Consider the following 27,144-nt stretch of genomic DNA (forward strand, 5'->3'; position numbering starts at 1 on the left):
AGTGGAGGCTTCGGTGTGGTCCCCGATACGGGGGAACCATCGGTTTGTCCCGGGGAAAATGGATGGGGGGTTCCGGAGCTGGTACAGGGCGGGTATTAGGAGGGTTGGGGACCTGTTCATCGACGGGTAGTTCGCGGGCCTTAGGGAACTGGAGGAGAAATTCGGGCTACCCCCCGGAAACACCTTCCGATATATGCATGTACGGGCATTCGTTAGGCGTCAGGTGGTGGAGTTCCAGCTGCTGCCGGTGCCCAGGGTTCAGGATAGGGTGCTGTCGGGGGTGTGGGTTGGAGAGGGCAGGATTTTGTTAATTTATCAGATGATACAGGAGGAGGAGGAGGCCTTGGTGGAGGAGTTAAAAGGTAAGTGGGAGGAGGAACTGGGGGAGGAGATCGATGAGGGTACGTGGACGACTGCCTTGGGAAGAGTAAATTCTTCCTCCTCTTGCGCCAGGCTTAGCCTGATACAATTTAAGGTACTGCACAGGGCGCATATGACCGGGGCAAGGCTGAGCCGGTACTTTGGGAGTGAGGATAGGTGTGTGAGATGTTTGGGGGGTCCTGCAAACCATACCCACATGTTCTGGGCATGCCCAGCGTTGGAGGAGTTCTGGAGGGGTGTAGCGGGGACGGTGTCAAGGGTGGTGAACTCCAGGGTTAAGCCAAGCTGGGGGCTTGTAATATTTGGGGTGTCAGATGAGCCGGGAGTGCAGGAGGCGAAAGAGGCCGGTATTCTGGCCTTTGCGTCCCTGGTAGCCTGGCGTAGGATTCTGCTTCAGTGGAAGGATGTGAGACCCCCAAGCGCGGAATCCTGGATTAATAACATGGCAGGGTTTATTAAATTGGAGAGGATGAAATTTGCCTTAAGGGGATCTTTGCAGGAGTTCTTCAGGCGGTGGCAACCGTTCCTAGACATCCTGGCGGAGCGTTAGGAGATGGTCAGTAGCAGCAGCAACCCAGGGGGGGGGGGGGGGGTTTGTTTATGTTTGGTTGGAGATTTATTATTGTTTATTGGTTATTGTTTATTGCTCATTGGTTAACGTTCATTGTTTATTTGTTTATTTATTTTCGCTGTTTCACTGTTCTGTACAGGGGTGGGTTTTTTTTTTCTATTTTTCTTTTCTGTTATTTATGATATAAAAATTTTGAATAAAAAAATATTTTAAAAAGGAAATGTAATAGCCAACTTGTGCAAATCCCAGCATAAGAACATAAGAAATAAGAGGAGGAGACCATTCAGTCCCTCGAGCTCTGCTGTTCAATAAGATCATGGCTGATCTGATTGTGACCTTAACTTCACTTTCCTGCTTGCACACCTTACTTTGAAACTGTGGACCATCGTTCTAGATTCCCCCAAGAGGGAAATATTCTCTCGGCATCCAAATATCGTCTCTCATTCTTCTGAACTCCAAATGCAACAGTGGCCAAATAATCTGTTTTTAATTATGTTGATTGAGGGATAAATATTGGCCAGGCCACCCACACTACTCCTGTTTGAAATGGCATCACATCATCTTTTATATCGAACCAAGCCTCGATTTATTGAATAATTTGAAAAACCGCACTTCCAACATACAGTACCCCCTCCATATTGCACCGGAGAACCAACCTTGATTTGCATGTTCAATGCCTGGAGTGGGACTTGCACGAAGAGTCATGTGAGTCAGAAACAGAAGTCCGATCAACTGAGCCACGACTTTCTAGTGATATGCCTTAGTTTTGTTTGGTTCACTTTCTACATTACAACAATGATCACACTTCAGAGAAATGACTTAATTGGTTGTGGGATGTTCTGAAGTTCTGAAAGGTATTAAAGAAATGTAAATACTTCCTTTTTCTTTTACACTGTACATTGCCTTTACCACTGAGACTTCAAGTGAGCTAGAACATTGCGACTGACCAATCCACACACTGCAGCGTTCTGGCTAAGAAATGTTGGTAAATCTGTATAAGTCACAGGCTAGTCTTCAGTTTCATTTGATTTGATTTATTGTCACATGTACCGAAGTACAGTGAAAGTATTTTTCTGTGGCCCCGGGAACGTACACAGTACGTACATAGTAGACAAAGAGAATAATCAACAGAGAACATTGACAAATGGTACATCGACAAACAGTGATTGGTTACAGTGACCAAACTGTTGGTTACAGTGTGGAACAAGGGGCCAAACAAAGCAAACAAAGCAAATACATGAGCAAGAGCAGCATAGGGCGTCGTGAATAGTGTTCTTACAGGGAACAGATCAGTCCGAGGGGGAGTCGTTGAGGAGTCTTGTAACCTTGGGGAAGAAGCTGTTCCTTTGTCTGGATGTGCGAGTCTTCAGACTTCTGTACCTTCTGCCTGATGGAAGGGTCTGGAAGAAGGCAATGCCTGGGTGGGAGGGATCTCTGAGGCAGCAGGATGTGTAGACAGAATCAATTTGGGGGTGACGCTTGTGTGATGCTTTGGGCTGAGTTCACCACACTCTGCAGTTTCTTGCAGTCTTGGACCAAGCAGTTGCCATACCAGGCTGTGATGCAGCCGGATAAAATGCTCTCTATCGCACATCTGTAGAGGCTTATGAGAGTCAATGCAGACATGCCAAATTTCTTTAGCTTCCATGGGAAGTAGAGACGCTGTTGCATCAACGTGAATGGACCAGGATGTTGGTGATGGTGACCCCCAGGAACTTAAAGCTATTGTCCATCGCCACTTTGGAGCCATTGATGCAGATGGGAGTGTGTGTCATGCTATGTTTCCTGAAGTCGATGATCAGTTCCTTGGTCTTTCAAACATTTAGAGAGTTGGAGTATTATGTCCAATTCTGGGCACCACTCTTTAGGGATGTCAAAGTCTTGGACAATGGGGAAAGGACCTATCCGGCTGGATCCCCTTGCAGCCATGTCTCTGTGATGACCACAACATCATACCAGCTAATTTCAATGTGCGCAGCTAGCTCATTTACCTTGTTCCTTATACTGCGTGCATTTAGATACAACACCCTTAATCCTGCATTGGCCACCTTCCTTTACATACTCTCCTCAGTCACTGTACCCTGTATTGTGGCCCTTTTTGATTTTTGACTATGGCCTCTCTGCTTTACACTTTTGCTCTTACTGCTTTTTGTTTCTGGCCCCATTTTACTGCCCTCAGACTTCCTGCATCGGTTCCCAACCCCCTGCCATGTTAGTTTAAACACTCCCCAACAGCATGAGCAAACACCTACGACACCCCTAGGACATTGGTTCCAGTCCTGCCCAGGTGCAGACAGTCCGGTTTGTACTGGTCCCACCTCCCCCAGAACCGGTTCCAGTATCCCAGGAATTTAAATCCCTCCCCCTTGCACCATCGCTCAAGCCACGCATTCATCCTATCTATTTTGATATTCCTACTCTGACTTGCCCGTGGCACTGGTAGCAATCCTGAGGTTACTACCTTTCAGGTCCTACTTTTTACTTTAACTCCTAACTCCCTGAATTCAGCTTGTAGGACCTCATCCCGTTTTTTACCTATATCGTTAGTGCCTATGTGTAGCACTATAGCTGGCTGTTCACCCTTCCCCCCTTTCCCCCCCCCCCCCCCCCCCCCCCCAGAATGTCCTGCAGCCACTCTGAGACATCCTTGACCCTTACACCAGGGAGGCAACATACCATCCTGAAGTCTTGATTGCGTCCACAGAACGGCCTGTCTATTCCCTTTATGATTTAGTCCCCTATCACTATAGCCCTGCCATTCTTCTTCCTGCCCTCCTGCACAGCAGAGCCAGCCATGGTGCCATGAACCTGGCTGCTGCTGCCTTCCTCAAGTGAGCCATCTTCCCCAACAGTATGCAAATCGGTATATCTGTTGTGCAGGGAGATGACCACAGGGGACACCTGTACTGCCTTCCTACTCTTGCTCTGTCTTTTGGTCACCCATTTTCTATCTCCCTCAATAATTTTCACCTGCGGTGTGACCAACTCACTAAACGTGCTATTCCCGACATCCTCAGCATCGCGGATGCTCCAAAGTGAGTCCACCCGCAGCTCCAGAGCCTTCAAGCGGTTTAACAGGAGCTGCTGCTGGATACATGTCTTGCACGTGAAGGAGCCAGGGTCAGTGGACATGTCCCTGAACTCCCACATCGCACAAGAGGAGCATGACATGGGTCTGGGGTCTCCTGCCATGTCTTAAACCTTAGGTTAACTTATACAACTACAATGCCAAAAACAAAAGAAAACAAAAAAAAATGGACAAATGAAAAGAAAAACTACTTATCAGTCACCACTACTTACCAGCAGGCCCTCTCTTGGCCAATCTAATCACAGCCTTCCTGTACGTCACTCTTCAGTTTCTTTCCACTCCTTACTGAACTCCCGCTCTTTTAAATCTCTGGCTCCTCTCCCGCACTTTAAGGTGGGACTAACTACAGTACTCCTCACACAATGGTGTAAGAGAATACATGACACACACCGAGAGGTCAGCGTAGTGTTGGACAGAGACGTGTGTAGAAGCTAGCATGGGGGAAGCTCTAACTTGGAACTTTACCGAACCCATGTGTATAATTTATGGATGTTAAATACTTCCTGTTGAACAGCCAAATCTATGAATTCCTTAGACCCACCAAACTACATCCAATACATTACAACACTTAGATAGAGAGGTTAGATAAAGTAACATTGTTCCCTTTAGAGTAGAGGTGGTTAAAAGGAGATTTAATAGATTTGTTCAAAATCATGAACTTCTGGTCGAACAGATAGTGAGAAATTGTTTCCATTGGCAGGAGGTTCGAGATCAGAGTGTGCAGAATTATGATAATTGATGAAAGAAGCAGAGAAAGATCAGTCTAATAGGTTATACAGTGAGTTATTATGATCTGCAATGTACCACATGGTGGAAGCAGATTCAACAGTAACTTACAAAGGTAATTGGACACATACTTGGAAAAATATTACACGGCTTTGGAGAAAGAATAGAGATTGCGACTAATTGGATAGGTTTATAAAGAGCCATACAGCCATGATGGGCCAAATTACCTTCTTTTGTTCTGTATGATTCATAGTGCCTTCCCCCAGCCCATATCGCTAACTTGGAGTAGCATATTCAAAGCTCAGAATTTGCAAATGATACATTGAATACATACTGCAAATGTAACCTTGCTAAGGCCTACTCTATCCCTTTCCACCTTTTCAAACTGATATATAAATTGTTGTTTTCAATTGGGAAGTTCAACAGTTTATGATTCCATGATGCTAAGACTATGCCAATGCTCCAGTGGTGTGTTTCTATGAAAGGTGCCATTTTTAACTGGCAGGTCAGTAGACTGTCTGAATGTATCACCCTGAATAACTCCCCTACAGCCTGAAGTTTATTTTCTTGTTCCTGGAAAGAGAGAGAATTGCAGTACCTGTAAGGAGGAGGTATTGCACTTTATGTATGATAACCTTGCAAATAGTTCAGTAGGTACAGATCGAACATATATTTAAGAGAAGAGGCATTTTCAATGCTCCCATGCTGTTCCAAATGATTCCTGCAACTCCCATGGTGCTGCGAAATGGTTCCCTAGAACTCAAAGCCTTTTCCTGCTCAATTATGTGATTTCTTTCAGCTTGTTGTAAAAACCATTTTCTCAGTTGGCCGTGAATAAAATGCCCCCTTTCAGGTTCTGCAATTACCATCAGTAAAACGAGCGTTACTTCTGCTTTGTGGGTGGAAGGAGTTGTGAATGCTTCTCTGTTCCAACATGACATTGTAGTAAAGCTTGCTTTGGCTTTTATTTTTTAAAAAGAATATCAATTTCATGAAACGGATTTAAGATTGAAACTGGAGTTTGGGTACAGCGGAAGAGACTTCACTTTACTACACAACCATGCTATGTGACTTCGGAGCACTTGATGTTGTGTTCAATTTCTCAACACAAACAGCCCTCATTTTAACAAGGCTCAAAAGAACTCTCTCAATGTAAACATTAGTTTAGCTTAATGAGGTTGAATTTATAATGTTTGGCTCCTTTATCCTGATTCTTGCATTTGTTCTTGGCATGTGTTGTTAGCTGTGGCGCAGTGGGTAGCACTATCAGTCAGAAGGTTTTGGGTTTGATCCCTATTCGAAGTACAAAAAAAAATCAAGGCTCACTCTCCAATGCAGTACTGAGTGACTGGAGTTATGTGTTTCACCGAGGCCTCATCTTCCTAGTCAGGTAGATGTAAAAGGTTCTACAGCACTGTTTCAGCAGGGGAAGAGCAGGGGAGGGTGGTTACCCTCCGGTGTCCTGGCCAACATTGATTCCTCAATCAACATCACAAAAACAGATTATCTGATCATTTATCATATTCTTGTTTGTGGGAGCTTGCTGTGCATAAATTTGGCAGCTGTTCCTATATTGCAACAGTGACTATGCGTCAAAGTATTTCATTAATGTAAAGTGTTTTGGGAAACCCTGTGGATACGAAAGGTGTTATATAAATGCAGAGCGCTGCTGAATTGCCTTGGTTAACTTAATTTCTTGTGTGACATTTCAGAGGGAATACAGATTAAACGTGCAGTTTGGTTTGGAGATTGTGGGCCAGGTCAGGGGAGGCAGTGGCATAGTGGTATTGTCTCTGGACTAGTAATCCAGAGACCCAGAGTCATTCTCTGGGTACTTGGGTTCTAATCATGGCAGATGGTGAAATTTGAATTCATTAAAAAAATATGGAATTAAAATTCTAAAGATAACCATGAAACCATTGTTAATTGTCGTAAAAGCCCACCTATTTCACTAATGCCCTTGAGGGAAGGAAATCTGTCGTCTTTACCTGGTCTGGCCTACATGTGACTCCAGATTGGCAGCAATGTGGTTGACTCTTATGGGTAATGAATGCTGGCCCAGCCAGCGCGGCCCACATCCCATGAATGGATAATAAAAATGGTAAAGGTGGCAGAATTCCTTTCCTGAATGACATTTGCGAACTGAGTTGGTAGCTTGTACTGAAACCAACCCACGAATGGCCAGATTTTAAAAAAATTGTAAGTTTAGAGTACCCAATTAATTTTTTCCAATTAAGGGGCAATTTAGCGTGGCCAATCCGCCTACCCTGCACATCTTTCGGTTGTGGGGGCGAAACCCACGCAAACACGGGGAGAATGTACAAACTCCACATGAACAGTGACCCAGAGTCGAGGTCGAACTTGGGACCTCGGCGCTGTGAGGCAGCAGTGCTAACCAAACCACTGCGCTACCGTGCTGCCCCCAAATGACCAGATTTATTCAATTCACTTTCTCAACTTGCCATGGTGATATTTGAATTCTAGATTGTCAATCTAATGAGATAACAATTGATGCAAATGATGGCAATGCCTCCAAAAGGTGTTTGTCATAATATTACAGAAAGCACAGGCTGTAAAATTATAGCTGGTGAAGAGTGGTAGAGTTGGCACCTTGGTCATGTTCCTCATTAACATAAGTCACCCTTATTCAAGGATAGAAAAAAACCCAGTTGATAAGCGGAATCACTTAATCCATGATCTTGAAATCATTTTTTTCAGTTTGTCCAGCAGTGAACTGCGCACACTTGGTGTTAATTAAAAACAGATCATGTATCGGTACAGTGCCAGCAGGTTGTTATATGGGGCTGGTTTAGCACAGTGGGCTAAATCACTGGTTTATAATACAGAACAATGCCAACAGCGCGGGTTCAATTCCCGTACCAGCCTCCCCGAACACGCGCTGGAATGTGGCGACTAGGGGCTTTTCACAGTAACTTCACTGAAGCCTACTTGTGACAATAAGTGATTATTATTATATCATCTATTACTTGTCAAACCATTTGATTTTAGCAGACTATGATTCTAGAATAAATGCACCTCCTGCATTTAAAGAAACTTTTTGATCAATCTTTTCTTGAAGCATCCTTCTAACAAAATAAACAAGAGATGAAGGATTGGAATAAGTCCAGCTTCAGATTCAGGTTCAGCCAGAAAGTTGAATGCGGGACAGTAAAAATGGAAGGAGAGATGGAGAGGAGGGATTGTAAAGAGCTGTCAGTGGACCACTCAGGAAAATTCCCCAAATGCCCAGTACGTGCAGGCACACACTTTTTGAAATGTATCTTCACACTCATTTTTATCTTCTTTGGGGAATAGCGGTGCCAGGATTCCTGGGCCATTCCTTTCACATCCAGCAAGTCTTGGTATCGGATTTGAACTCGCAGCTTCTGATCGAGAAGTAAGGATGCTACCACTGCATCACAAGAGCTGCTGGTAAAGGTATGGACTGGTGAAGTATAATGCCACAGATATTGGAAGATCCCAGGTCCAGTGCTTAGGATTTTTTTTTTCTATAAATTTAGAATACCCAATTATTTTTTGTCCAATTAAGGGGCAATTTAGCATGGCCGATCCACCGACACTGCACATCTTTGTGTTATGGAGATGAGACACACGCAGACACGGGGAGAATGTGCAAACTCCACACGGACTGTGACCTGGGGCTGGGATCGAACCCGGGTCCTGAACGTCATGAGTCAGCAGTGCTAACCACTGCATCACCGTGCCGCCCCTCAAGTGCTTAGGATATTCTAGTGAGAAGTAGCCTTCTTGGGCTAGGTATAGAAAAAACTGCAGCCCCGGTTCCTGATTACCACCCAGTGACGGCTGCTGTAAAGGGCATTCGTGCGGTGTTGGGTAGGAATGTGATCACCCTCGGCAATTCAAAATCCTACCAGCAGTCTTGTCAGATACATAGACCACCAGGTACAAGAAGAGCAGGTACTGAGCAAAGGGAGAAGTTGGAAGAATCTTTCTTTTTAAAAGATCAGCAACAGTGATCCACGCCCGCCATTAGCCAGACTGGAAATCAATCACAGACACGTCACAACATTGTCAGGGCATTGCTGTATACCAAGCCCACGATGAATAAAACTGATGAATATGCAAAGAGTGAAATATATAAATATATTTGTAGAAATTGGGCTTTTCACATGTGAATAATGAAAGTCTTGAGTGAGTTTATACAGCAAACAGAACAGTTCAAATATCATGGGCTGGATTCTCTGTTTCTGAGACTAAATGTTGATGCCAGCCAGGATTCGTGAAGTACTATGACAGCAAAACTGGTGCTGCACCTGGACCGATTCAGTGACTGTTAAGGAGCGAGCACCAGCACCACATGGAATACAATAGATTCCAATGAGAAATGGTGTAGGATTCGCCGGATTCGTGATTAACACTCAAGCGGCTGACAAACTACAGCCGCATATACACACTGCATTCCCCACACATACCATCCTAGCCTCAAGATGGCGCCAGGGCGAGGCGACTCTCTGCGAGCTCTCTCTGACAGATCCTCGTTTAATTTTTCTTATAATCGTTCTAATCTTTTAAAATTTAATTCTAAGACTAACATTATTACTAACCCCTCTCTTTTATCTTTTCTTGCAGGTTTGAACATCCTCCGAGGCCCGTAGAGACCTTTTGACCCGACCCAACCTGACTTCCATGACCTGGAAGTGGATCGGGCCCAAACTGGAAGTGAATGCCCCAATTTGGACCTTGATTTAGACCCAACCCGGACCTCAGAGCGCCCAACCCGGCCTAACAACCGACACCAGCCCCCGGATCGCATGTACAAGGCTGGGGCATTCTGTGCAGGCGCTGGCCAAGACCCAGGACAGTGTTGCCACCACAGAGGCAGCCATGTGCGAGAGCCACCTGGAAATCACAGCGGCGCTCCTGCGCATGGCCCAGTCGCAGGAGACCATGGCTGGGAACGTCGGCCGCACTGCCCAGGCGCTGGCCAACATGGCACAGACACGGAGGGAGGTAGCAATGTCCCAGAGGGAGATGGCGCAGTCACTGGCTGATCTGACACATCCCAGAAGGTGGTGGTACAGTCAAGGATGATGTGGCGCATTCCCAGATGGCGATGGCCCACTCCCTGTGCTCCATGGCTGCGAGCATGCAGACTCTGGCCGAGACCAGAATGGGATTCCAGGATTGGCACTGCCAGGTGGTGGGGGAGTCAGCTCTGCTTGCACCCCCGTCCCATGGAGTAGCCCGGGGCCACCGGGCACCCAAGGGAGGAGGAGGTGATGGGGCCCGTGCCGGTGACTCCTGCAGGGAAGGTATTGAAACACAGCAGCACGTCCGACACCACCTTCCTGTCCTTGTGCATTACATGGGCATGGACATAACAGGGTGGCACCACATCACCTGGGCTGCTAACGGAGACCCAGATCACAGAGCAGGAACCACAGCAGGCCGCCCCCACTCCTGATGTACCATCTGGGGAACCACCTAGACATAGTGTTAGGGCTTGTAAGGCCAGAAATTAGACATGGGTGCAGGGCACAGTTTAGTTATAGGGGCTAGGGCACGGATCTGTAAATATTTGTGCACATTAAACATTGTTACCACCTGCCTCAGTGTTCTGTCAGGTGGGTGTGAGGGATGGGCTGGTCTGGACTGGCCAGAGAGGGACTGTGAGGGTGGGGGCGGGGGGGGAAATGGGTGGACGTTTTGGGTGACCTGGGCGACCCCCCTCCCTGACCATCCCCACCACCGACCCCCCAGTGATCTGATGGGATTGTGTGATGGAATGAGCAACTCACATGCAGGGATCACCCAGGTGGATGGTGGAAAGTGCTACCGTGGGCAGGAGGCATACAATGTGGAGCACCAGAGCTCATTGTAGAACATGTTTTCATCATCCTCCATCCCATAGACCAGATCCAGGGTCCACATGCTGTAGTGGAACAGGTATGCATCACAGAGGGGGTTGCAGGCAGGGGGAGTGGGGAGGAGGGTGTAGGGTATGTGAAAGGAGTGGGGGTGTGTGGACATGGTGTTCCTGCCCCTGGTCATGTCCCCCAACCTTGTTCCCACCAGTCGGTGAATCTGGAGGCAATCAGAGCGTCCCATACGTGTTGACCCTGGTGTGCATGTCGTACGGCCTCCCATGCCTGCCTGGGCCCCATGTCATGTCCATCCTCACCATTCCTTGCATCATCCTCATTGAATGAGGCCTGGCCTTCATCCTTCTCCTCCAGCACATTGCCCCTGTGCTGTGGATAGCCATTGTCTGCAGGGGGTGAAATACCGACATATTAGCATGGTGTATTTCCCCGTGCCCAACCAGGTCCAACAAGCTACACGGGGGCCCTGGTTTGCACTGTGGGCTCTTACCCTGTATGTACCCACATCCCCGCACCCCTGGCTCTGTCTGTGCCTGGCACCATGGGGACTCCGGACCTGGCACCCGTTGCTGCTGCTGGTGGTACTGTCAGCTGGTGCTGCCCATGCCAGTGGTATGCTCTCCGGCCCCCACCCGGCCTCCAATGGGGGCTACAGTGGGCGTTGCCCTGGGTGAGCCACCTGATGTCCCACTGGATGGTGGTGGGGGGTATGGCGGAGAGTGGGGTGCGACGTTTGGGGGGGTGGGGCACCTACACGGCCAGTGCTACTTTGCAGAATCAGGGGCCAAGGTGGGTGGTCAGTGGGGTGCGCAGCAAGATGGCTGCCTTGCAGGCTGCGATAATGGCAGTCTGTGCCTGGACACCACCCCAGCCCCATGGGGGGTCAGCCCGGCCACACGGCCCATTCCCCTGTCACCCCACACATCCCCAGCCCTGGAAGCTTCCCCCGTCCCAACAGCCCAGCCAGTGTCCAGCCCGACAGCCCACGGTTGCATCTGTCCCTTATCAGCCATGACACTTGTTTCACGATTTTTAAAAGCACAACTGAACTTTGCCATCGGGAATTCGGCCTGTCGGAGTTGGGGAATCGCGGAGGCCCCGGAGCGGGCCCGCTAGCGTTATGCAAATGATGTTTACTGCACAGCATTGACACCGCAGTCGGGGTGACGGTGAATTGCGATTTGGCATGAAATCGGCACCTGCGGTGAGTTCGGCGTCGGAACCAATTCTTCGCCCAATTGCATTTCCTGATTTCGGCCTTGGCCGATGGAAAATCAAGCCCTATGAGTCTCAATTTCTATCTTACATTTAAAATAAGGGAATGGAATTTAAAACATTCAAGACCATGCACCTGACAGAGAATAGTCTGTATTCTTAGATAGAGGTAAGAAATAAAATCAAGGTTTCAAGAAACCCATCTCTCCATTGAGCATTTAGTACCCAACTTCATGAAAACTTTGCATATGTATTGTTTTACTTTCAGAAACATGATTTGAAAATTGGGTATTATTTTGAAGGTCCAGTACAGAGTTTCATGGAAAAAATGAACACCTGGAAACCAATGAGTCGTCATTAATGGTGGCATCAATTGTAGCCACAAACATTTTATTTTATTTGAGGGGCTACTCAATAGTTTGATGGTGCTCATAGGACAACTTTAAGAACATTGGACTCGAGGCATGGCACAAGCATTTTGTCTTGATTAAAAAATCTATGTTGTAGATTCGACCCACATGCAGGTTAGAACATCAATAAACCCTGATCAATATCTCTCTCACCTTATGGGTGAATTTAACTAATGGTATCCTTACTAACTTTCTCAATCTCCATTGACCATTGTTGTAGAGCCGGGCCCAGAACTCCAAATTTAGTTAAGATCCCAGACTGGAACTCAACTATTTCCTTTTGGTAAAACTGTGAGGAGGTATTACTGCATTACAGGAGTAATAAAACTGACCAGTAGGCAGCTTTTATATTGAAAAAAACATTAATTGAATACATAATTAAGCACCTTAGTAACAAAGAAATAACTTTACAGTTAACAGGTACAACATCTTAATTTGCTTCCTGAAACCTGCCCCTCATTCCAATTAAGCAACCCACATATTTCAAATGCCATTAATGGATAAAGTTAACAACCAGGTTTTACTTGCTTTTCTTGCTTATCCAGAAGGAGCGTGAAGGAACAAGCTGAAAACCTTCTGCGCAGCTGAGAGTCCTGGAAGCAACTCCTTTGTCCAGGCAGACCTGGCCCCTCGCATTGATTACAGCAGCTTCACTCAAAGCACACAGCATCCTTTTGTCTCTTGTTACAAATTGTGCCTTGATTTGTTTAGCCAGGTTCAAATTGTTACAATATTGCATTAGCTCTCTGAAGCAAAAACACTGAATACCTCACCTCATTACCTAATTATAGCTCTGGCAAACATCCTGGGTGGGATTCTCCGTTGGCCAATGTCAAAATCAGGAATGGCGATTGGGTGGAGAATAGCTTCCACTGCCAAAATCGTGGCAGGAGCCGATTTTGCGCTAAATCACGATTCTCCGTCACCTCAAAAATGGTGTCAATGCTATGCACACCACGCGTAGTTTAAACACCGTTTGGATATCATTCGTGGGCCCACCCGCGATTCTCCGCATCTGATGGTCCAAGCTCCCGATGATATGGTCCATGTGTGCTTTTAAAAATCGTGAACCTGGCATGGTGGCTGCTGAGAGAGAGAGAGAGAGAGAAGAGGTATGTCACGAAGAGAGCAACTAAGAGCTTCCGGCCCAGACACTGGCCATGTTGGTTGAGTTCATGATACATACCTGGAACACTATGGGGTGGGGGCCCTGGCTTGGCCGTAACAGCGGGTCTGGTCCATGGAATGGAGGATGATGACAACTTGCTCTGCGATGAGCTCTTTTGCTTCGCATCGTATGAAACCGTCTGATTCCTGCCCACGGTAGAACTTCCCACCGTCAACCTGGGTGATCCCTGCATGCGAGCTGACCAATCCATCACACGGTTTCATTGAATCCCTGGAGTACCGGTGGTGGGGACAGTTGGCGACGGGAGGGGTACGGGGAGCATGGGCCACTCATAGGGCCTGCACCATTCTCCTGCACCCCCGGTGACAAAGAAATGTAACAGGAGAGAAAACTGCCGACGGGGATCGATGCAGAAAAATTACTGAAAAGAAGATTTTCGGCGACTAATTTTGGAAAGGCATGGGGGGCAATGGAAGATTTCCAGGACTGGACATACGCACACACTTACATCAGGTGAAGTACTGCTGCCGACTTGAAGGTTTAATAAACATTTTCGACAGCAACTGTAAGAAGACCGATAATCAGGGAAGACTTGCTTGCGTTGATGTGACTGGGGTTTGGGCTGCAGAAACTGCGCACGTGGTGAAGCTATATGGGTTGCGGGGAATGGTTATTTCAAAGTCAGCTGACCCTACTGATGGGTTAGGCAGGTTGGTTCGATGTGGACTGCACTCGATGCAGGGAAGCTAGAAACAGACGTCTAACACTGGAGAAGATCCAACACTTTTATTCAACGATAGAACTGATAAACATATTCAGCTGTGGGTCGACACTATACTGAACTGACTGGAGAACTAGTAGTAGCCTGACCAGACTTACTAGCTACCGCATGGTGTTAGCACTTGCTAGCTCGTGGACTCTGACTGTCTCAGTGGCTGAGTCCAGAGAGAGCGGGAAACCTAGTGCCCTCTGGCTTTATAGTGGTAGTGTCCTGTCTGGTGATTGGCTGTACTGTGTTGTATGCTTACTGGTCATCCTATGTGTCAATAACTGCCTGTCTGCATCTCATTATATACATGAGTGGATATTATGACAGGTGCTACCTCTATTGCGTATGGGGCGAGTGCGTCTGGTACCTGTAAAGCGGGAGCTGTGTTCAGGGCACGTTTTAATGCATCCACGGCATCCATGTGCTGTGGAAGCCATTTACATTGGGCTTGCTTTTTTAGGAGCTCGGAAAAAGGGGCTGCCTTTGTGGCAAAACCGTCTATGTGGTTCCTGCAGTAGCCAACCAGTCCTAGAAATGACCGGAGGGCTGTAACATTATGGGGCAAGGGTAATTTAACAATGGAGTCAATGCGTTTCTCCTCGATCTCGCGTTTGCCATGGGTGATTACTGTGCCTAAATAAATGACCTTTTCCTGGAGAATCTGGGCCTTTTTGGGTTAAGTTTACATCCGATTTCGTGAAGGAGTCCTAATAATTCGGTGAGAAGCGAAATGTGCTCGTCCTTAGTGTCCGTCTGTGGGAGTAAGTCGTCCACATACTGAACGAGGCATTCGGGTTGGGAAAATTTAGCTAATCCATTTGCCAATTGTTGGTGGAAAATGGAGGGGGAGTTGTGGAAGGCTTGTGGTAGGCACGTCCACGTGTATTGCTGTCCCTGGAAGGTGAAAGCAAATTTCTATTGGCACGCTTTATCCAATGGAATGGACAAAAAGCGATTGCTGATGTCCAGAACTGGAGTCCCTGTTTTAACATTGTCTCGCGACTTGTGCCCACAATGGTGGCTGCTAATGGGGTCACTTTGTTTAGTTCTCTATAATCGATGGTCAGTTGCCATGAGCCATCGGGTTTCCTGATGGGCCAGATTGGGGCATTGTTAGTTGAGGCTACTGAACGAAGTACGCCTTGGTCAAGTAAACTTTGGATGACTTTTGCAATTTCTCCTTCTGCTTGTTGGGGGAAGCATGGGCGAGATTCTCCCAAAACGGGAGAAATCGTAAAGCTGCCGTAAAACCCGGGCGGGTTTTACGGCAGCGCGCCCCCTCCCGACGGGGGACCGATTCTGGTCCCCGGTCGGGGCTAGCAGCCCGACGCCGTAGGCTCCGGCAAGACGGGCTTAACGAAAATCGTTAAGCCCGCTTACCGGAGTTAGCGCCGGCTGACGCGTCATATGACGTCAGCCGCGCATGCGCAGTTTGGAAGACTCCAACCCGCGCATGCGCGGGTGACGTCATCGCGTTTTTGCGCGAAACCCGCGCATGCGCGGGCCGGGTTGCCCCTCAGCCGCCCCGCGAATGGATACTGCGGGGCGGCGGAAGGACAAGTAGTGCGCGGGCATCGGGCCCGCTGCCCGCGATCGGTGCCCACCGATCGCGGGCCCATGGCACCCTTGGCACGGCCGTGGTACTGCCGTGCCAATCGGTGCCATGGTTATAAAAAGCGAGTTGGTGACGCCGTTTTTACGAACGGCAAGACCAGGTGTGTTTGCCGTTCGTGAAAACGGCGGGTGGGCTGGGACTTCGGCCCATCTAACAGCTGTGAATCGCTGCCGGCCGTAAAAAAACGGCGGCAGCGATTCGGGTCGGGACTTCGGCGGGGGGGCGGGAGAATAGCGGGAGGGCGGCAAAAATGTCGGGAAGGCCCTTCTGCTATTCTCCCACCCGTCGTGGGGGGCGGAGAATTTCGCCCACTGTTTCTGGGGTTTAAGATCAGGACCTGTGGTGTTGACTAAACCTGCGATTCTGCCGCATTCGTGCTTGTGCTGGGCAAAAGCTGCTTTGTGTCTCTGTAAAACGTCTCTAATTTCTTTGTCTTGACTAATGGCTCGTGGATCAAACCAGAAGTCTCCTACTGCGCTAATCCTGTGTGCGTAGTCTCCAACTGTGAGCGTGGTGGGGGCTTGTGCTGCCTTTGCCATTCTCCACACACATCTATTGACGGGGTCGAACGAAAGATTGTGGGAGCTCACGAAATCTATCCCCAAAATGTGTTCAGCTGTCTGGGGTAGATCTACTAGAACCACAGGGTGTTTTGTCTTAATGTTGCCTATCTGAATAGCCACAGGGGCCGTAATGTGTCCCTGCTGTAAGTGTCCTGTGAAGCCGCTAAGGGTAATGGTGTCTGGGTTGGGCCATGTATCCCATTGGAATATTGTGGAGGAATTTAACATGGTACGGGTCCCTCCTGTGTCCCAAAGAAATTCTACGGGGTGTCCCCGGACTGTGCCTGCTGCTACCCAAAGGATGTCGCAGACCCAAGTTGAGGAGTCCGAACACCGTCAATCGGTGCCATTCATGTCTGCGTTCTTGGAACGGACGCTAACACTGTGAATGGGCTTGGCTCTGTTCTTATTTAGGGCATTTGCTTGCTGGTTTCACTGCTGTTTTTGGGGGGCATTGCACTCTCGGACGTAATGTCCTAACTGTCCAAAATTATAGCATTCTCGTGATTTCGGCTGCTGTGGGCTGTTTCTTCCCTCGTTTACCCATGTGGGGTTTTGATGTGTCCTGACTAGATGCATGTTAGCATCTTCCTGTTCTTCCTCTACTTTTCCTTGTTCTGACCTTCCCTGAAGGGACTGTTCCCAAGCTTGGGATAATCTCTTTAATACCCATTTCTCATTATGTGTGTCGTCTGAGGGGTCATAATTGGTGCAAGCTCTCTGTCCTGCTTCGGTCGCGTGGGAGACTAGGATACAAGTCCATTTGGCCATATTTTCTGGTGTCAAATGGGCGCGGACTAACTCTCTGAATACTGCTGTAAAGTGGGTCCAAAGGCTTCCAACAAACGCTGTTGGGTGTTCGGTCTTTTTCTGTCTGCATTTATTGAGTCCTTCTACGGGATCTCCCTTATTGTAGCCGATCACATCTAGGATCGCTGCATGCATTTCCTGGAGGGTGCCTCCTCTTACATTTTGTGGGTCGAGAAGGGCTGCCACGATCGAGGGGTCGAGGCTCAAAACTGTGAGCATAACTTGCTCTTTTTCATCCAGGCTGTACATGGTCGCCTGTTGCTTAACTCTCGCAAAATAATGGTGTGGGTCTGATGTGGGTTGGAACAGTTTGATTTTGTCACACGTGTCCCTTAATTGGGTGACGGTTAATGGGGTAGTGTACAGAAAATCGGGGTCTCCGTCTGTTGTGGCCCTGCGCTGTGTGGTGACAGGGTTCATGGGATGTGCAGTCGGGGGTGGGGGTGCTTTCCTTTTCTGAGTTTTATCTTGAGTACACGCTCCATGCACATAGCGATGGGCAGTTTCATTTAACTCCTGCCAATCGGGGACAGTTTCCTGATCTAGCTGGGGTCCAAATGTATCTTGGAAACCATTTTGTACTGAGAGCAGGGATTGCAGGTCTGCAATTTGCTTTTGGCATTTGGCGTGGTCCACCGAACTCTGCCTTTGTTCCATGGTGGAACTGTGGAGTGCTCGTAGGGCTGCCTTTAAATCCTTACATTGCATTTTTAATTGTTCGACTTGGAGATCTGTCTCTTCTCTTACCAACACCGTGCGTTGCGTGTCTTGGTAGGCCTTATCCTACTGGGACTGAAAGCTGCTTAGGTGAGCGAGACAAGATTGGTGTGCTCGTTTGACATCAGCCATGTCGTTGTCCTTTGCTGCTAACTGCTCTTTGAGTTGCTCATTAACTTTCTCGCATTCGGCGACGTCTCTCTCACTATTCCTCTCTCTGTCTCGAATCTCTCCGCAGAGTGTCTTCACGACCTCCTCTGTGCCTCGCAATTGTGCCAAACAGGACACGATTGCCATCGGCTTACGAACTTTTCCGAAACTCTTTTTATGGATCTCGGTCAGGTTATCCCACCAAGTCTGTCCTACACTTCCGGGACCTGTTTCCTCATTTGCGCAAAATCTGTTCCAAAGGGGCCATACTTTCCCTTTTAGATACTTCTGAATCTCCTCTTCCCATATGGGACACTGCTCTGCTCTTTTGGTCGCTGCGATATCGAATTCCTGGTGGTGCATAAGGCATTCCATTGCCTACATTGCCATCCCTTCTGTAACCTCTGGGTTTCTACCGTAAATTTGGAACAGAGGGGAATAAAGCGGTGATGCAAACATGGGTACAGCTCAAACTATTTTCCGGTCTAGAAAACTCCCAACAGTTTTATGCAACAAAATCTACCGCGGTTACCTTATGTCCCTTGTTAGTACGCATGCGACTTACACACTTCCGAATCTTGGAGGTTTGATCGATACTGGTCTTACGCTTGTGGTTTTTTACTTTTTCCAATTGGGTTTCTAATTCAAAGTTGGGTTCTCTCGGAGTGACAAAGTCACTTCTAGGTCGAGTCCCGTCAGACATCGCCAGTAATGTTGCTATCTTTTAATGGCTATATGGTGATTAATAAGGTCGCCTTTCTTAATCTTAATTATGAATATGCTTTCAGAGTCAGCAGGTATCTCTTGATACCGCCACAACGTTCAACCGAATATCAATCAAAGAGCCAATGCACCAGTTAGTTAGTTCCAAGTCAATACTACTTTATTTACATACAGTATGATTTACTCATGCACAATAACACTACAGGCTACACAATATCTATCACTAACGCCTATACTTAACTTCGGGTGCCCACTTAGATCAGAGGAACAATGGCCATTGTTCTGATCTGAGGCTGTTGGGTTCGAAGAGGTAGCAGGAGTATAGCTAAGGTCGTTCGTCTGGTAGCCAGCGTTGAACTTGAACTTACTTACTTCAGGTGGTGCAGGTGGAAGGGTCTCTCCGCTTGAGAGCCGAATCCAAGAGAGCGAACACATAGCGAGGTTCCTTCTTATGCTTTGCGCGCTTTTAGGCAGGCCTTAAACTTGGTCCCAATTAATTGGGCAGCTTCTCGGTCACCGCCATAGATCTGAGCCAATAAAGGAGCGGGTGCCTTGATGGCTGGCCGTGTCCTAAGTGGCCGTTGGCCTTGCTTTGTTTGTATCTTCCTGCTGAGGTAGTGGCGCCGGAATGTCTGGGACGGTATCGGCTACCTGAGCACCAGTCTTTGTTCATCGGAGATGGGCCATCAATGTGCAAATCGGCCAAGAGTTTCGGTTCTGTCTGCAGTCTGTCTTCTAAATACATATTCAGGCTCTGTGCCTGCTTGTTACTTTGCATTGCCCATTTTTCCCTGTATGCTCTGCGAGTGTCCATTTTATATGCTAAAAGTGGCCATCCCAGATGGCTACACTGCCCAATATGTTTACATTATTATATAGAGCAAATGAGGCACAGATTCATTTTATAAATTTTATACTTCAGAATATGAAACCCAAGATCTGAAATGTAAGACTATAATGTTTTGTCCATGTGATTCTGGTGGGAAATATTGCTTTTATCATCAAAATAGAGGATTATAAGACTCAGTTGGTAAGGGGGAAGATAATTGGTAGCTTTTCTGTTTTTGGCATCATCGCAGAATGGAAACAATAGGCAAGGTTGCATGACTGACAGCAAGGAAGGATGACGTCCCTCCAGAAACCAGCTTGTTGGGATATAATGGAACAAAGCAACTTCTCTGGGAGCCTCCATCATTGCTTCTCAGAAATGACATACAGTCTAAATCAAACCTACCATCTGAGCTGAAGTGTTAACCTTCATGGCCACACATGGTAATGGGTAAAGATTAAATTGTCATATTTTATAAAAGTGATTAGAATTCTGATGTGAGTTTGCATATTCATAAACAGCTTGGTTGCTCTGACTCTTCTACGTGTAATACAAAACTAGACGAAGGGTAGTACTAAGCATGAATGTTAAATTATGTCATTGCAAAGGGAATGTGAAGTTTTAGCAACATTTAAACAGATTGGACAAGTTTAAATCCTGGATTTTTCCCCGTCTGTGTGCTATTATTTTTAGTTGTTCAGGAGGTAATGGATTTAAAATGCACTGGGTGGGAATGGAGAAGGTATTTGTGATTTAGTTCATCCTCTTTATATTTTCTGTTTCCTGCACCCACACCGCACTCACCTGTCCCTACACATACCTATTAGTTCTCAGCTGCTTCTTCCCAATTCTTGCTTCAGTGGTGACTGCAGAGCTGCCTGTACATGAACCGTGATTGACTGATGATAGATGGTGAATTATTCCTTACTTTTAACAAGATGAATGACTACAGGCTTATTGACCAGCACTAGATGATGAATCCTGCTGTGGTAATTAAAAACTAGAAGCAAAACTACCTTGCAACTAAAATAAGCACAGGAAAGAAGCTAAGTATCGTTGAGTAAAACCTCTGATTTCTCTCTGACCACCTCTGCACACCTCTGCGCTAAATAGCAATAAATAAACCTATTAAAAGTTGTGCCAACACCGCCTCAGAAAATTGGTTGCCAGATAAACATGTGGTAAAGAGGGCATATTGAATAAGAATCAAACAAGTGGGAAGAATGAAAAGTGCCTGTATTGTACTCTTCCTTTCTGATGAGATTCTGGATGGAAGGGCCTGATTAGTCTCTCTCCCACTGAGGCCTAGATACTTTCATCGAGATGCTCTGCGCATTTCCAGTGTGAACAGGAGTGGTAATTGGAGAAAAATAGAGACTTGCAACCATGAAAATTATTCTCTTTGTATTTCTTGTTCATTTTAAGTGCTTCAATCTGTTTTACTTTGCAAATTGGACTGTCCTAAATGCAGCCACATGTTGGTACATTTTAGTGGTCTTTCTGTGACCGAGGAATAAATGCAGCACTCAACATTTTCACAGAAGTCTTTACTTGAAATGTTTCATTGTTTTACAACTCCCCAAACCCTCAGCAGCTCCTACCATGAGAGGTTGATTAGGTAACAGCAAATTTGACATTGTGAGATTCTGGTGGGTTTTCAAAACACTCCATTACTACCTCAGCTGAATGCTCCCACAGCCTCTTGTGTACTGACACCTAAATAAAAGAATGTGCACATCTCATTTCTTGCCTAAGGAATCTGTGGGATTTTTGTTTTGCTTATTGAAATACAGTTGCCTGAAAACAGCAATGCTGTTCAAAGCCTGGTCAAAGTTCACCGTATCACTGTCACAGGGACACTTACTGATACCACAGAAAACATCCTCCCTACTGCGTGTTGCTTGTGTGACTTTAAAGGCTATCATTTTGTAAACCTACCTTGCACGACATTGCCCAAATAGCAGTTTTAGCAGCATTATTTAAAAGAGAAATCATAAAGATTATGGGCCCTTTCTCTGTGGGCGATTGTTTACTCCAAGCTGACAGTCTGCCAAATGGTTTTGTAGCCTGGATCCCAAGATGGTGAATGAGCCAATTCAGCCTCTCAGCTGCTCCGCACTGCGGTAAAGTCATAAAATACTTCAACAAATTTTTGGCCACTTGGTGATAATGAACAAGTTGGTGCTAACAGTCTACAGCAAAAAAAAAACTTCAATCTTCACAAATACTGTTCAGTAGTCCGAGTGATCTTTGATATCAAAGGTTCCTGTGGTAGTGCTCATTTCAGTATCCAATTTTAATACGGTTTTCAGAATTATATTTTCTGTTTACCCAAAATCTGCTGTCTGAAATGTTACCGACATAAAGCTTGATACTGCAGAATGAGACATAAACCCCATTTCAAACTTAAGTCGCAGTTTCCCTGTTCAAGTAACGGTTCTGCCAATTTTATAGGATTTCTAACGAGGAAGATGGAATTTTATAAAATGATCAAGAAGGGCAGTTGAATAGGGCTCTTTGTTAAAGGAGGTTTCTTTTAAAATGGAATGCTAAGTTTGGTTTTAATTTGAAATATTTCTATTCCGCAGGTGCTCTTCAAAGTCAAACAGTATTTTCAAGATCCTCCCCTCTCACTGGCCAGTAAGTTAAATCTGTTAAAGTAAGCAATCACTTGTGGTATTTGTTTGACGTGGCAAGTTAACGACTCGTTGGTTGATGGAATCATGCTAGGCTTTGACTATTTACCTGCCCATTATAATTTCAAGCATCGCTTTACCATGAAGAGATTCATATTCCAAGAGTAAATGTCGGCCCCCACTGCAAAGGTGCTGGAACTTTGAACTTGGCCTGTTGGGTGAAGGCAGTCAAACATCCCAGGGAGAATGATAGTAGCAGCTGCAAGGTAGACAAGCGATAATAGGTTTTTATTGTGTGACTTTGGCTATACACACATTTGGCAGTCTATTCGCTTTCCTAACTAGGTAGTTGGACTGAATAGTGGCCACCCATGGAAAATAATTTCTCTGCCTGCACCAAATGATTGGTTTTGGAATCGCTCAAACCTTGCTCTTGGCACTGATGCTGTTCTCCACCTTATAATGGATCCCCTATTCTCATTTAATGTCTCATTTAATATCCTGTCCCCCCCCCCCCCCCCCCACAACCCTACCGAACCCACCCCAACTAATCAGCTGTGGATTATCATTCAATAAATAGAGTGATTATGTTACAATCATTCATCCTTCAGTCAGGATGTCATCCTGCTTCAGCTGCACGGATACAGTGGCTTCACTGTCATCAGCCATTGGCAAAAGGAAGTCATTGAACCTTATCCATCTGGACTACAACACCTTCCTTCAAATCCTCGACTGTTTCCTGGTTCCAAAAACCCGTGCCTGCCATTTGAAATTCTCTCCAGAATCACCATAATCCTCTTTCTCATTTTATATTCTTAACGTCTCGTTCCCTTCCATCCTGTCTGGTAAATTAATTCAGAACAACAACACTTTTAGAAATATGGATGTGATTCAAAAAGGCTAGAAATCAAATGAGTATTTTTTTAAAAGGGGAACTTAAAACAGAATTCTATCCATGGCAGCTCTCCAGTGAGGTTTCTGCTGGATCTATTACGCTCACATGGGCTTTCAATCCAGCAAAAGACACCAAGCTTTTCTTAATCAACGAAGACTAGTTTTTGCTGAAATAAGAGGGTGAACTGCGCTTGCTGTTCCTGGAATTTTCATTTCTATGCATATACCTACATTAATAATTCTTATTATAGCAATGTATTATTAAAATGAGATGTCCTGCCCATTGCTACATCTTTCCCTCTACAAAAGAAAAGCATGCTAGCTCCAACCTACTCTTTAAAACCCCAGTGGCAGCGTCCCTGAGCTACAGAGGGAAACAGCTACTGTTGTAAGGTTGTATGTTGACTCACAAAGAGGTCTTGAGATTTTTATGGTTGAATAATAACTGCTTATTAATAACACATAACTCGTCAAGAAGGGAAGTAGGGATAAACCAGCTAATTAAAGGTGTTTTAACCCGCGCGGGATCTATGGGGTCAAAAAAATTTGTCTCCCTGTGAGTCTCATCGAGTACGAGCTTTTCCACTTGGGGGCAGGGACCCCGTCAGCGGAGCAATGAACACTATGTACAAAAGCTCGGCCCGAGTGGGAGCCGAGAAGAGTAGTTCCGAATGGGACCTGTGTACATTGTGTAAATAGTTACTTCAATAATAATTAACCCGTTTCTTTACGCCTCTCGTGTGGAATCCTCTGTGGTCCCAATATTGGCAATGAGGATAAAGTGGAGCTGCATACCGCGCTGCTAATCATAGGAATCCAGGCCATCTTTACTCGTACCAATGGGGAAAGGTTTGCACTACTTTAAAAATGCCATTCTTTGGAAGATTACTTGTGTTTGAAAGCATAAAACATTGGACGCATTACGGAGAACGCATGCGCTACTTATTCAGGGCTAACGCTAAAGCTGGTGATGAATGCCAGACAGTGATACTGTTGACTGCCTGTGGAGCGCCTACCTTCAGTGTAATCAAATGCCTAATGTACCTGTATCCACACACACAACGTCGTTTGGCAAATTGGTAATGCTAGTGGCGAACCATTACGACCCCAAGCCATTGGTCATCGTGCAAAAGTACCATTTTAACACAGCTGAAAGAATCCCGGGGGAGGCTGTAAGCAGGTTTTAGGCACATCTGAGGAAACTAGCTGAATTTTGTGAGTGTGGCCCTTCTCTTTCCAAAATGCTACAGGATAGATTGGTCTGCGGTGTGACAAAATGGAAGTTACTCGCTGAGCCAGTACTAGACTTAAAGATGGCCGTGGAAATCTCTCAGTTGAGCGAGAGTGCTGAGAAGGGAGTGCAGGATTTGTAGGGTATGAAAGTTAGTAATGTGTGCACGCTCCCCTCCCAGCATATGGCACCCTCTAAAATGGGAACTCCTGGAATCCCACCCTGCATGGAACACCGCCAAGATCAGGGCCGATGGTCCAAGATTGGCCACATACACGGGAGAACCACTGGCCACTGGCCATAGCGAGGATTACGATGATCCCAGTAGCTTACGGGCAACAGTCCGTAAGGCTGCCGCTGATCCTGTAACAGCCTCCCCGAACAGGCGCCGGAATGTGGCGACAAGGGGCTTTTCACAGTAACTTCATTTGAAGCCTACTCGTGACAATAAGCGATTTTCATTTTCATTTCATTCATAGTGAAATGACAAGGCCTTGGTTTACTAGGCTTGACTGACTGCAGCGTCTCTGCCTTGATTAGCAGGAAGTTATCTAGATGGGCTCAGGAGGTCTGTATGAGATATTGGAGAAATACCCTGCGGTTTCCCAGGGAAAATCAAAGGAGCCATGGTGAAAATTCATGTAGACGCTGACGCAAGATCTAAATATTTTCGGGATTGCCTGGTTCCCCATGCACTGCTACCAAAAGTTGAGGTGGGACTCGGATGGCTAGAAGATCTGGGGATCATCAGGCCGGTTAAATTCGCTGATTGGGCAACTGGTTGTCCCTGTCCTAAAGCTGGATAAAACTGTTGTTCTTTGTGGTGATTATGAACTGACTGTGAATAGGACCTCCAGATTGGACCAGTACCCAATGCCGCGAATCGAGGTCTTACTGCAAAACCCACTGGAGGTCACGCGTTCACAAAGCTCGATGTGAGCCATGCATACCTCTAACTGGAGTTGGATCCTGAATCTTAGTAGTATGTGATAATAAATATCCACAGGAGGTTGTTTGAGTACACTAGGCTGCCTTTCAGTGTATCATCGCTTGCACCATCTTACAGAGAGTTATGGAAAATATTGTGTGGGGCTTACCACGCATAATGGTTTATTTGGTCATGGACATGAAAGAACGGGTGCACTTTAGCAATCTGGATGAGGTGCTCCCCACTTCACAGAGAGGGCCATATACTCCAGAGAGAGAAGTACATTTTTCGTTCCATAGACGTCGTCTATCTAGGGTATTGGGTAGACTGGGAGAGTCTGTACCCAATGGAGGAAAAGCTATGTGCTATCAAACAAGCCCCGATATCGGAAAACACAACTGAATTGCGACAGCTTCTGGGACTAGTAAACCATTACGGCACATTTATCCCGGGTTTGCAACCATACCAGCCCCCCACACACCCTACTAAGGAAAAATCTGGCGTGAGCATGGAAGAGGGGTTGGTGAAAATGAAACGGCAGCTGTCTTTGTCCCGCCTTCTGATGCAGTACAGTCCCGCCAAACCACTCCGAGACACATGTGATGCCTCACAATACGGCATCGGCGCCATTTTGTCACATTGGATAGATGACGATAGGGAGCAGCCAGTTGTATTCACCTCCAGAACACTGGCTGCAGCCGAGCGCAATTATGTACAAATTGAGAAAACAGGTCTAACCGTGGACTTTGCAGTCAAGAAGTTCATGTACGGGGCTCATTTCACCGTGTTGATGGAACACAAACTGCTGTTGGGATGCTTCAAGGTGGTTAAGGTTATATCGCTCGTAGCGCCAGCCAGAGTCCAGAGATGGACGCTCTTACTGGCAGCATACAAGTATACGTTGGAGCATTGGCTGAGCACGCAGATTGCAAACGTGTTGAGCAGACTTCTGCTGCCGATGTGACCACCATCGCGGGCCCCCCCCCCCCAGAGCCAATGAAGTCATAGCCTCATTGCACTTCATGGATATGTTGTCAGTTACAACATCCCAAATACATGAGTGGACACAAACAGACCCCTTATTGTCCAAGGTTCACCATATAATACTATACAGGGGTCAGCATCGGAACCTGCCCAGCGAGTTAAAGGCCTTTACCACCAAAATAGCAGAGTTCAGTGTGGAAGACTGGCATCATGGTCCCATACAAGGGTCAGGACCTCATACTGAGGACCTTTATAACGGACACCCAGGCGTGTCCAAAATGAAAATGCTCACTTGCAGCTACGTCTGGTGGCTGGGTATGGATGCAGGGAGATAGAGCCCAACAATGTAGTGTGTGCCATGAACTGCAGAAGCTCCCAATCAATGCAACTCTTCATCCATGGGGGTGGCTAGGTTGGCCTTGGCTACGGCTTCACGCCGATTTTGCCGGCCCTTTTCAAAGTTCCATGGGTGCGATTCTCCGCTCCCTACGCCAGGTGGGAGAATCGCGGGAGGGCCGGGCGACTCACGACACGCTGCCCTGGCACCTCGGGCGGGATTCTCCGACCCCACGCAGGGTCGGAGAATTGGCGGGAAGCGGCGTTATTTCCGCTCCCGCAGGTTTTCGAATTCTCCCGCCGGTAAAAAACCGGCGTTGTGCAAATCCCGCCGGCAGCCTGTGAAAACAGCTGGCGCCGGCGGGATTTCATTTTATTTGCACTGACCTTAAATCTCCGGCCCGGATGGGCCGAAGTCCCGCCGACGTGGCCACGGGTCCCGTCGGCGAAAATCACAGTTGATTTAAAACGGCGTCAACCATTGATGATGGTTGACGCCGTTCAGTGTCGGGGGTGGGTTGCGGCATGGGGGGGGGGGGTGGGTTGCGGCATGGGGGGAGGGGTGGGTTGCGGCA

The sequence above is a fragment of the Scyliorhinus canicula genome, chromosome 1, assembly GCF_902713615.1.
Source record: "Scyliorhinus canicula chromosome 1, sScyCan1.1, whole genome shotgun sequence".
NCBI classification, from domain to species: Eukaryota; Metazoa; Chordata; class Chondrichthyes; order Carcharhiniformes; family Scyliorhinidae; genus Scyliorhinus; species Scyliorhinus canicula.